The following is a 12487-nucleotide window of genomic DNA, read 5'->3' as shown; positions in this document are numbered from 1 at the left end:
TTATGTTGATCAGATGTACAAGCTTTCATGCTAGGGATTCCGTTGATCCCCTATACGTCACGATGTTGTTGGTGCATCGAGATCTACAATTCTTGCCTGCGGAGTCATGCTGTGTCTAGACCCGTATGGTTGGCTTATTCCTTCTGTTCCGATTCTGCAAAGCCCGGTGGACTTCCGTGTCCCTAGATGCCCGGCTTCCTTTTGCGAATTCTCCGACTTGATTCTAGTCTAGGATGTGGCGATCTTAGTACTGCTGTGGAAATCAGTCATTTAAAAGGAGCATACTGTCATGAATAGCCATTCTTGCCATTGCCATTGCATAGGGTTATGCCTGGCACCTTACCCCGCTTCCGTTGTGTCACGCTAATGTTCCAAGGACGTATGATGATACGGTTATACCACTTGGTGGTCTGTGTAACCTTGAGGTGTCACTCCGGTTTATCTACTCGGGTGTGGCCGGCTTGCACACTATAGATCATCGCTATTAGGTAACTCGGTACTCTGCAGTTGATGCAGCTTATTCTGAGTTGACTGCTATTCTCGTTCCTTTTGTGTCAACAGCGTTTGAGCGTGGGGCCCACACCTGTTAGGCCGATATCGCTGTAACGCGACATATCGTTGCCTGGGTGTCTTGAGGGATTTTCAGTTCTGCTGCTGCCGTGTTGGTTTATCTCGTGAACTAACATCCGGTTTGATAGTAGCGTCTGGTAACGTTGAGTTACGTATGTCCCCACTTTCGGTTATCTGTGATTTGGTTCTAGCTTGGGAAGATCTCTGTTGTCAGAATCTGCAACGCCTTAAATAGCGTTGCCTTCTGCCCTGTGTGATCAGGTTAACTCTTGCTCCCCAAGCTTAACAATCACATACACCCCTTTTGCCATTCTTCTTTGTATACTAGTTTATAGTATCACTTCTTCGATAGTACCTTCTTCTTTAGTACTATATCTTTAATTATCACTTGTTTCTTGATAGCCTTCATTGCATCAGTACCTTCTGTCGTCTTCGTTACCTCAGTGTTCCTGTGATTGTTTATTCCCTTCCGTGTGTTATAAGATCAATTAGTTGAGTGTGCCTCTTTACCTCAAACCGACCATACGACCTAGAGAGTTCTATCCTCTCCTCCCGGCCGTATATCCGCGCAGGCCTGACTGTCCACCTCTGGAACCTATCATTGTCCTGAGTCGTTGGCTTTCTAGAACCCTAATGGTTTCCTTGGGCCCTATCCGTAATACTGTCCACCTCTGGAACCTATCATTGTCCTGAGTCGTTGGCTTTCTAGAACCCTAATGGTTTCCTTGGGCCCTATCCGTAATACCTCCCGCGCCTGCACTTGCCCTCCCACCTTCACAACCGATGATTAACCACCGCTACAACGTGTAAGGCTTTACGGTCTAAAGGAGAACGCTTTTAGAACAGCAGAAATAAATTAAGAAACAGATAAAGAGAAAAGACTAATGTACAAGAAAACGGGCGGAAACAACACTATCTATATACGCGCGGTAGAGGTATGACGCGTACCCTTGACAACGGCGGTGTGCACACGGGTTTGGCAGGCGGTGAGTAACGGCGGTGTGCAAGGCGGTGTGGACGGCGGTGTAAACGGCGGTGAGGGCGGAGCCTGAGCCTACCTCGATCCATAGATCGTTACAATCGCCTCCTCCTCCCTCTCCTCCGGGGGACTACTGGCAACTTCCAGGGGCACTCGTGGGTCTGCTCGTATTTCTCAAGGGCTGCTGTGTCTCGGACGTGTGACAAGGGTTCCCACGTTGGCTCTGCCCATCCAGTCCACTGGACGAGTACTTGGTGACGGTTGTTGGCGGTCTTGTGTTGCAGGATCTCATGTGAGCGGTTCACTAAGTACAAGAGAGTCTTGCAGTTATGACCAGAATGCTGTTTATTATCTTTTGATGGAGAGAAAAAGGAAGAAGAAAGACTAAACTAAACAGCGGATTTGGGTCTACTATATAGACATTTTTGTGCTTACAAATGCAAGTTCCCGATCGGCTCAATATCCCTCCGTGAGCTCCTTATGTCCGAGTTTTCGGCGATAACTCGAGGTTAACTCCGATCCCGTCGGAATCCCTCAGTTTCCCTCGGAACACTTCGGACCTTTTTGCATCCTGCCGGATTAGGCGAATCCTACCCACGGACCTCAAGTCCGACCCGGTCCGAGCTCTCCGAAGCCTCCGAAGAGTTGCCGAAGTTCATCCGAAACCTTGTCCAAATTCGGTGAAACGACCTGCATTCGAAAGCACTGGATCAGCTCTGTCTGATCCAACCACGGGTTCTCAACCCGTAACAACTATATAGACATTTTTGTGCTTACAAATGCAAGTTCCCGATCGGCTCAATATCCCTCCGTGAGCTCCTTATGTCCGAGTTTTCGGCGATAACTCGAGGTTAGCTCCGATCCCGTCAGAATCCCTCAGTTTCCCTCGGAACACTTCGGACCTTTTTGCATCCTGCCGGATTAGGCGAATCCTACCCACGGACCTCAAGTCCGACCCGGTCCGAGCTCTCCGAAGCCTCCGAAGAGTTGCCGAAGTTCATCCGAAACCTTGTCCAAATTCGGTGAAACGACCTGCATTCGAAAGCACTGGATCAGCTCTGTCTGATCCAACCACGGGTTCTCAACCCGTAACAGAAGGCGGGTCAAAAGCTTTTGACCATGCAGATGGGAAACCATCAGAGTTTTATATCGTTCTTGCAGGATTTCGAGCATCAAGTTGGCCTTTGTGGAGGTTTAGATTGGCCAGACCGTGTGAAGATCATGTACCTGAATTCCGCTATCAACCAAACGTTACAGGTACACCTCACGGCAAAGAACCTCCCCAACGATGATTACCCGCGTTGGGTTGAGAAGGTGAAGACGGTGGCTGGCCGAGTGGAAGCGTTGCCAGGATACCGGTCGAAGGACACGTCCAAGACCTCGACGTGGTACGCGAAAACTAGAGGTGGAGCAAGGTTCGCCGAAGTGGTGACCCCAAGTGTCGCAAACCAGCAGACGCGAATCGACAACGACGGAGACACCATGATGACAGGTGTCAACGCCCTCCAAGGCCGCGCCTCGAACAACTATGGTATTACGGATAGGGCCCAAGGAAACCATTAGGGTTCTAGAAAGCCAACGACTCAGGACAATGATAGGTTCCAGAGGTGGACAGTCAGGCCTGCGCGGATATACGGCCGGGAGGAGAGGATAGAACTCTCTAGGTCGTATGGTCGGTTTGAGGTAAAGAGGCACACTCAACTAATTGATCTTATAACACACGGAAGGGAATAAACAATCACAGGAACACTGAGGTAACGAAGACGACAGAAGGTACTGATGCAATGAAGGCTATCAAGAAACAAGTGATAATTAAAGATATAGTACTAAAGAAGAAGGTACTATCGAAGAAGTGATACTATAAACTAGTATACAAAGAAGAATGGCAAAAGGGGTGTATGTGATTGTTAAGCTTGGGGAGCAAGAGTTAACCTGATCACACAGGGCAGAAGGCAACGCTATTTAAGGCGTTGCAGATTCTGACAACAGAGATCTTCCCAAGCTAGAACCAAATCACAGATAACCGAAAGTGGGGACATACGTAACTCAACGTTACCAGACGCTACTATCAAACCGGATGTTAGTTCACGAGATAAACCAACACGGCAGCAGCAGAACTGAAAATCCCTCAAGACACCCAGGCAACGATATGTCGCGTTACAGCGATATCGGCCTAACAGGTGTGGGCCCCACGCTCAAACGCTGTTGACACAAAAGGAACGAGAATAGCAGTCAACTCAGAATAAGCTGCATCAACTGCAGAGTACCGAGTTACCTAATAGCGATGATCTATAGTGTGCAAGCCGGCCACACCCGAGTAGATAAACCGGAGTGACACCTCAAGGTTACACAGACCACCAAGTGGTATAACCGTATCATCATACGTCCTTGGAACATTAGCGTGACACAACGGAAGCGGGGTAAGGTGCCAGGCATAACCCTATGCAATGGCAATGGCAAGAATGGCTATTCATGACAGTATGCTCCTTTTAAATGACTGATTTCCACAGCAGTACTAAGATCGCCACATCCTAGACTAGAATCAAGTCGGAGAATTCGCAAAAGGAAGCCGGGCATCTAGGGACACGGAAGTCCACCGGGCTTTGCAGAATCGGAACAGAAGGAATAAGCCAACCATACGGGTCTAGACACAGCATGACTCCGCAGGCAAGAATTGTAGATCTCGATGCACCAACAACATCGTGACGTATAGGGGATCAACGGAATCCCTAGCATGAAAGCTTGTACATCTGATCAACATAAAACAAGGCCTTGAAGTGCAACGACAACTTCGTAAGGGCCTCGTGTCCACAGACAAGAGGAAGGTAAAAAAGAATGGGAATAACGAAAGGCAACCTCATCAACCGAGGGGCAGCACCAAGGATCTTAAGTGGGAATAAGTTGAGAACGCAGCTCAGTACCCGCAAAGGCAAAGGTTTTTCAACCTTGTTGTCCTCCCTAGTTATGGCATTGGTCATAGAAGTAAGAGCCAGGCCTGTAGGTTATAACAAACAACAATCGCTCAGTTCCATAGCCCATAAATCTGTTGCCTGCAAGATGCAGAAGGTCCCCTGAGAACTACCAAGTTCTGGTAACAAGTGTACACCAGAGTGGCTACTCAGTTGGCACAATCATCAATCGCCGCGACATAATCGCCTCCACAATAGCTAAGAACCCCCTGGGACATGGTTCGATGGATGTAAACGAACACGATTCCGGTTGTGGGAGAATAGACTAACATGTGTAATGGGGACTCATCATCGATCGGGTAATTGGTATATGACAACAGACAGCATGGAAACAAAGACGTGCAGGATCCGTAAAGAGTATTGGTGAAAGGGGAAAACAAGAAATTGGTAAAGTCAGCTTGTCAAACTTGGCAGTATTTCAGCACAAGATACAAGACTGGCCTGCACCACCATAGGCAGGACTTCGAAGAGGGACATCGTGTTTCTTTTAACGAGAAGAAAAACAACAAGATATTGTCCAAAAGAGAGAGGCAGAGAGTAGGCCCAAGTGAAGACACAAAGAGGTCGAAGAAAGGAGACATAGAGTAGTCGCAAGTAGACGTAACAGAGTCGAAGAAAGTAACAGGCAAGAGAGCTGTCCAAAGTAGAGGACACAGAACATGTCACAAGAAGTAGACGTATAGTGGTCGTAAGTAGACACAACAACAGCCGAAAGAAAATAGTCCGAACAGTGGCCTAACGCATTAGACACAACTGTGGCACGAAGACTAGACATAACTGTCAAGAAGTGGGACAGAAGCGAGCTGTTAACAAAGCGAGTAGACAGCAACTGTCAATACCCAGACAGACACGGGCTGTCAGCAAAGCGAGTAGATATAAACTATCAATACCCGGACAGACACGAGCTGTCGGCAATTATAACCCAGCAGGGGTCAAACGCAAGCACCATAGTGGTCAAAGAAGAGACACAAAAAAAGCAGTCGCCGATGGACACACGGTGTCACAAGGAAGAGGCATTAAGAGGTGTCAACCCAAAGAACAGACACGAGCTGTTCGTAGAACCAACGAGCTCAGCAAAGAACAGACACTAGCTGCTGATATCATATAAATAGACCCAACAGGAGTCAAAACAATTAGGCAAGACAAAGGCCAAGAAATACAGACACAGAGGTCTAAAAACAGACATAAACTGTCCAAGAAATCCCACAAGAACTCAATAACATGCTTTGGCACAATGGCAGGTGTGTGAGTAAACTCAACAACAACACTTTATACACTCAGGTACCATGTTGTAACTCAAAGTAATCTGGGAGTTGGCAACATCATTGCTGCAAGCCAAAAGGTGCATAGCTGGTAGACATGGCTTTCTGGAAACCCCCGTTCAGATGTGGCAAGTTGTAACGACTGGTTGATGCGGGACCAAATGAACAGCTTATAAAATAAGGTAGTTGACCGCCCGTAAATCAACAGAAGATCGTACACTGCCTGGTTCCCGAGGACAAAGAATCGGAGAAGCCAACACTGAAGAAGTAGGGGCAATGAAGCCACGTGTGAGCATGCCATCCAGGTTTTGCTTGACAAGTTGCAAATTTAGATGTGCATCATCAGACGGAAGAGTATTGATATGTTCGGCAGTCGAGACAAGATTAACAGCATGACCTGCGTCTTGACAAGAGGTGGTTGAAGGTACACCATCCCGCAAGAACACCGGACGCAAATCATAATAACTGTCCGAACTGCATTCGGGATATCGCTTGTGCACTTGTTCTAGCCGTAGGTCATCCTGATCAACAGGATCGAGAACCTGCTCAGCGGTAGTGCGGTGAGCCCGCCGGTTCTCATTGCTTGCAGTGGAACGCAAAGCTTGAGACGACATTAGCCTAGAGGAACAAAGTGCTTCAACGAAATTAAAGGAGCTGGGACAGAGACAGTGCCATCAACTGACTGTCCACAGAAGAAGAGAAGTAGATTGAGAAATGGAATCAACTAAGAACCAGAAAGAGCCGAGTTATGACTAGCGGACGAAGAAGGTTGTGTAACAACAGCAGCGCTAGTATGATCATAGGAAGACGGGATATCGGCCGTAGTCGAGAGCCGGAACGAAAAGAAGAATAAGGTGTGCTAAAGAATAACAAAGAGTTGGAAGAATGTGTGAGTCTTTAAATGAAGCTTAACAAAATATTACGGATAGGGCCCAAGGAAACCATTAGGGTTCTAGAAAGCCAACGACTCAGGACAATGATAGGTTCCAGAGGTGGACAGTCAGGCCTGCGCGGATATACGGCCGGGAGGAGAGGATAGAACTCTCTAGGTCGTATGGTCGGTTTGAGGTAAAGAGGCACACTCAACTAATTGATCTTATAACACACGGAAGGGAATAAACAATCACAGGAACACTGAGGTAACGAAGACGACAGAAGGTACTGATGCAATGAAGGCTATCAAGAAACAAGTGATAATTAAAGATATAGTACTAAAGAAGAAGGTACTATCGAAGAAGTGATACTATAAACTAGTATACAAAGAAGAATGGCAAAAGGGGTGTATGTGATTGTTAAGCTTGGGGAGCAAGAGTTAACCTGATCACACAGGGCAGAAGGCAACGCTATTTAAGGCGTTGCAGATTCTGACAACAGAGATCTTCCCAAGCTAGAACCAAATCACAGATAACCGAAAGTGGGGACATACGTAACTCAACGTTACCAGACGCTACTATCAAACCGGATGTTAGTTCACGAGATAAACCAACACGGCAGCAGCAGAACTGAAAATCCCTCAAGACACCCAGGCAACGATATGTCGCGTTACAGCGATATCGGCCTAACAGGTGTGGGCCCCACGCTCAAACGCTGTTGACACAAAAGGAACGAGAATAGCAGTCAACTCAGAATAAGCTGCATCAACTGCAGAGTACCGAGTTACCTAATAGCGATGATCTATAGTGTGCAAGCCGGCCACACCCGAGTAGATAAACCGGAGTGACACCTCAAGGTTACACAGACCACCAAGTGGTATAACCGTATCATCATACGTCCTTGGAACATTAGCGTGACACAACGGAAGCGGGGTAAGGTGCCAGGCATAACCCTATGCAATGGCAATGGCAAGAATGGCTATTCATGACATATGGACAACGCCCCCGAAAGTCCCGCGCCCCTTGGAGAACCCCGGCGGAGATAGAAACCGCTAGATCCAGCAACGCTTGTTTCCGCTGTCTTGCCAAGGGCCACCGATCCTTCGAATGCCCCAAGTTTGCCCCGGCCCGTGCGCCCGCAAGAGTGAACCGCACGACAATCCAACAAGCCCCCGAATCGATGGATGATGTGGCCGATGACCTTTCCGACGACGAGGAAAAAGAGTAGACTCTGGGAAAAGTCGCCCCCAGGGTCATAAGAAGAAGAGCCCCAACAATTGCGATGTTCCGCTCGATGTATTTAAAGATTTACACTCCACTCCGTTCCTAATTGAAGCATTTATTAACAATTCCTTTTACTGTGATGCTTTATTTGACAGTGGATGCCTTGTAACATCGGCGTTCAACGAGACTTTGGTGAGAAAGAAAGGGCTCCAGCGCATCCCGATAAGAAGACGGGAACTCAAGTTAGCCGAAAACGACGAAAAAAAAAGATGGATCTCAGAGATGGCGTTCTGCGATCTAGATATTGACGGCCGGACAGAAAGAATTTTCGGGTACGTCATCCCGAACCTAGCATACGACATGATTTTGGGAAAACCCTGGATGGAAAGGAATGACGTTGTCTACCTGGCGAAAGAACGAGTCATACGCCTCGGAAGCGAAGAAGATGCCCAAGTTGTGAGAGAAAAAGGATGGCTCGACGCCCATATAACAACCACAAAAGCGAGCATGGTGATGGCATCCGTCTTTGCTGCAGAAATCCGGCGCAGCAAGAAAAAGAATGAAGACATAGAGGTTTTTGCTGCCACCATCGAAGACATCAACAAGGCATTGCAAGTAAAACCTCGTGTTACCCTACAAGAGATCGACAAACGACTGCCTAGCGAACTCAAACACTTGGCAGAAGTGTTTTTAGACGACGAAAAGGACGACCAACCCCCGAACCGCCCCGGAATAGACCACGCTATCAACCTGACGAAAGACAAACAAGGGCGAGAGAACGAAGTCCCGTGGGGTCCCTTGTACAGCATGTCCCGCGACGAGCTGTTAGTCTTACGGAAAACCCTCTCGGACCATCTGGACAGGAATTGGATTCGAGCCAGCAGCTCTCCCGGCGGCGCGCCTGTTCTTTTCGTACGTAAGCCTGGAGGAGGGTTGCGCTTTTGCGTTGACTACCGCGGCATTAACGCCATTACTAAAAAAGACCGATACCCGCTTCCTTTGATCAGTGAGACACTACGAGCGTTGTCTAAGGCGAAGTACTTCACAAAGGTCGATGTTCGTGCCGCTTTCCACAAGATTCGCATAAAAGAGGGAGATGAATGGAAAACGGCCTTCCGCACACGTTTTGGACTTTTTGAATGGCTGGTGACGCCTTTTGGACTCACCGGAGCCCCTGCAACCTTTCAACGGTATATCAATTCAACCCTGCAAGAATATTTGGACGACTTCTGCTCCGCGTATATTGACGACGTCCTGATTTATGTAACGATCTATGGATCGAGGTAGGCTCAGGCTCCGCCCTCACCGCTGTTTACACCGCCGTCCACACCGCCTTGCACACCGCCGTTACTCACCGCCTGCCAAACCCGTGTGCACACCGTCGTTGTCAAGGGTACGCGTCATACCTCTACCGCGCGTATATAGATAGTGTTGTTTCCGCCCGTTTTTGTCATGAATAGCCATTCTTGCCATTGCCATTGCATAGGGTTATGCCTGGCACCTTACCCCGCTTCCGTTGTGTCACGCTAATGTTCCAAGGACGTATGATGATACGGTTATACCACTTGGTGGTCTGTGTAACCTTGAGGTGTCACTCCGGTTTATCTACTCGGGTGTGGCCGGCTTGCACACTATAGATCATCGCTATTAGGTAACTCGGTACTCTGCAGTTGATGCAGCTTATTCTGAGTTGACTGCTATTCTCGTTCCTTTTGTGTCAACAGCGTTTGAGCGTGGGGCCCACACCTGTTAGGCCGATATCGCTGTAACGCGACATATCGTTGCCTGGGTGTCTTGAGGGATTTTCAGTTCTGCTGCTGCCGTGTTGGTTTATCTCGTGAACTAACATCCGGTTTGATAGTAGCGTCTGGTAACGTTGAGTTACGTATGTCCCCACTTTCGGTTATCTGTGATTTGGTTCTAGCTTGGGAAGATCTCTGTTGTCAGAATCTGCAACGCCTTAAATAGCGTTGCCTTCTGCCCTGTGTGATCAGGTTAACTCTTGCTCCCCAAGCTTAACAATCACATACACCCCTTTTGCCATTCTTCTTTGTATACTAGTTTATAGTATCACTTCTTCGATAGTACCTTCTTCTTTAGTACTATATCTTTAATTATCACTTGTTTCTTGATAGCCTTCATTGCATCAGTACCTTCTGTCGTCTTCGTTACCTCAGTGTTCCTGTGATTGTTTATTCCCTTCCGTGTGTTATAAGATCAATTAGTTGAGTGTGCCTCTTTACCTCAAACCGACCATACGACCTAGAGAGTTCTATCCTCTCCTCCCGGCCGTATATCCGCGCAGGCCTGACTGTCCACCTCTGGAACCTATCATTGTCCTGAGTCGTTGGCTTTCTAGAACCCTAATGGTTTCCTTGGGCCCTATCCGTAATATTTTGTTAAGCTTCATTTAAAGACTCACACATTCTTCCAACTCTTTGTTATTCTTTAGCACACCTTATTCTTCTTTTCGTTCCGGCTCTCGACTACGGCCGATATCCCGTCTTCCTATGATCATACTAGCGCTGCTGTTGTTACACAACCTTCTTCGTCCGCTAGTCATAACTCGGCTCTTTCTGGTTCTTAGTTGATTCCATTTCTCAATCTACTTCTCTTCTTCTGTGGACAGTCAGTTGATGGCACTGTCTCTGTCCCAGCTCCTTTAATTTCGTTGAAGCACTTTGTTCCTCTAGGCTAATGTCGTCTCAAGCTTTGCGTTCCACTGCAAGCAATGAGAACCGGCGGGCTCACCGCACTACCGCTGAGCAGGTTCTCGATCCTGTTGATCAGGATGACCTACGGCTAGAACAAGTGCACAAGCGATATCCCGAATGCAGTTCGGACAGTTATTATGATTTGCGTCCGGTGTTCTTGCGGGATGGTGTACCTTCAACCACCTCTTGTCAAGACGCAGGTCATGCTGTTAATCTTGTCTCGACTGCCGAACATATCAATACTCTTCCGTCTGATGATGCACATCTAAATTTGCAACTTGTCAAGCAAAACCTGGATGGCATGCTCACACGTGGCTTCATTGCCCCTACTTCTTCAGTGTTGGCTTCTCCGATTCTTTGTCCTCGGGAACCAGGCAGTGTACGATCTTCTGTTGATTTACGGGCGGTCAACTACCTTATTTTATAAGCTGTTCATTTGGTCCCGCATCAACCAGTCGTTACAACTTGCCACATCTGAACGGGGGTTTCCAGAAAGCCATGTCTACCAGCTATGCACCTTTTGGCTTGCAGCAATGATGTTGCCAACTCCCAGATTACTTTGAGTTACAACATGGTACCTGAGTGTATAAAGTGTTGTTGTTGAGTTTACTCACACACCTGCCATTGTGCCAAAGCATGTTATTGAGTTCTTGTGGGATTTCTTGGACAGTTTATGTCTGTTTTTAGACCTCTGTGTCTGTATTTCTTGGCCTTTGTCTTGCCTAATTGTTTTGACTCCTGTTGGGTCTATTTATATGATATCAGCAGCTAGTGTCTGTTCTTTGCTGAGCTCGTTGGTTCTACGAACAGCTCGTGTCTGTTCTTTGGGTTGACACCTCTTAATGCCTCTTCCTTGTGACACCGTGTGTCCATCGGCGACTGCTTTTTTTGTGTCTCTTCTTTGACCACTATGGTGCTTGCGTTTGACCCCTGCTGGGTTATAATTGCCGACAGCTCGTGTCTGTCCGGGTATTGATAGTTTATATCTACTCGCTTTGCTGACAGCCCGTGTCTGTCTGGGTATTGACAGTTGCTGTCTACTCGCTTTGTTAACAGCTCGCTTCTGTCCCACTTCTTGACAGTTATGTCTAGTCTTCGTGCCACAGTTGTGTCTAATGCGTTAGGCCACTGTTCGGACTATTTTCTTTCGGCTGTTGTTGTGTCTACTTACGACCACTATACGTCTACTTCTTGTGACATGTTCTGTGTCCTCTACTTTGGACAGCTCTCTTGCCTGTTACTTTCTTCGACTCTGTTACGTCTACTTGCGACTACTCTATGTCTCCTTTCTGCGACCTCTTTGTGTCTTCACTTGGGCCTACTCTCTGCCTCTCTCTTTTGGACAATATCTTGTTGTTTTTCTTCTCGTTAAAAGAAACACGATGTCCCTCTTCGAAGTCCTGCCTATGGTGGTGCAGGCCAGTCTTGTATCTTGTGCTGAAATACTGCCAAGTTTGACAAGCTGACTTTACCAATTTCTTGTTTTCCCCTTTCACCAATACTCTTTACGGATCCTGCACGTCTTTGTTTCCATGCTGTCTGTTGTCATATACCAATTACCCGATCGATGATGAGTCCCCATTACACATGTTAGTCTATTCTCCCACAACCGGAATCGTGTTCGTTTACATCCATCGAACCATGTCCCAGGGGGTTCTTAGCTATTGTGGAGGCGATTATGTCGCGGCGATTGATGATTGTGCCAACTGAGTAGCCACTCTGGTGTACACTTGTTACCAGAACTTGGTAGTTCTCAGGGGACCTTCTGCATCTTGCAGGCAACAGATTTATGGGCTATGGAACTGAGCGATTGTTGTTTGTTATAACCTACAGGCCTGGCTCTTACTTCTATGACCAATGCCATAACTAGGGAGGACAACAAGGTTGAAAAACCTTT

The sequence above is a fragment of the Berkeleyomyces rouxiae genome, assembly GCF_048999995.1.
Source record: "Berkeleyomyces rouxiae strain 22BRR77 chromosome Unknown BrBRR77_ptg000011l, whole genome shotgun sequence".
Taxonomy (NCBI): domain Eukaryota; kingdom Fungi; phylum Ascomycota; class Sordariomycetes; order Microascales; family Ceratocystidaceae; genus Berkeleyomyces; species Berkeleyomyces rouxiae.
Note: the sequence above shows the minus strand (reverse complement) of the source record.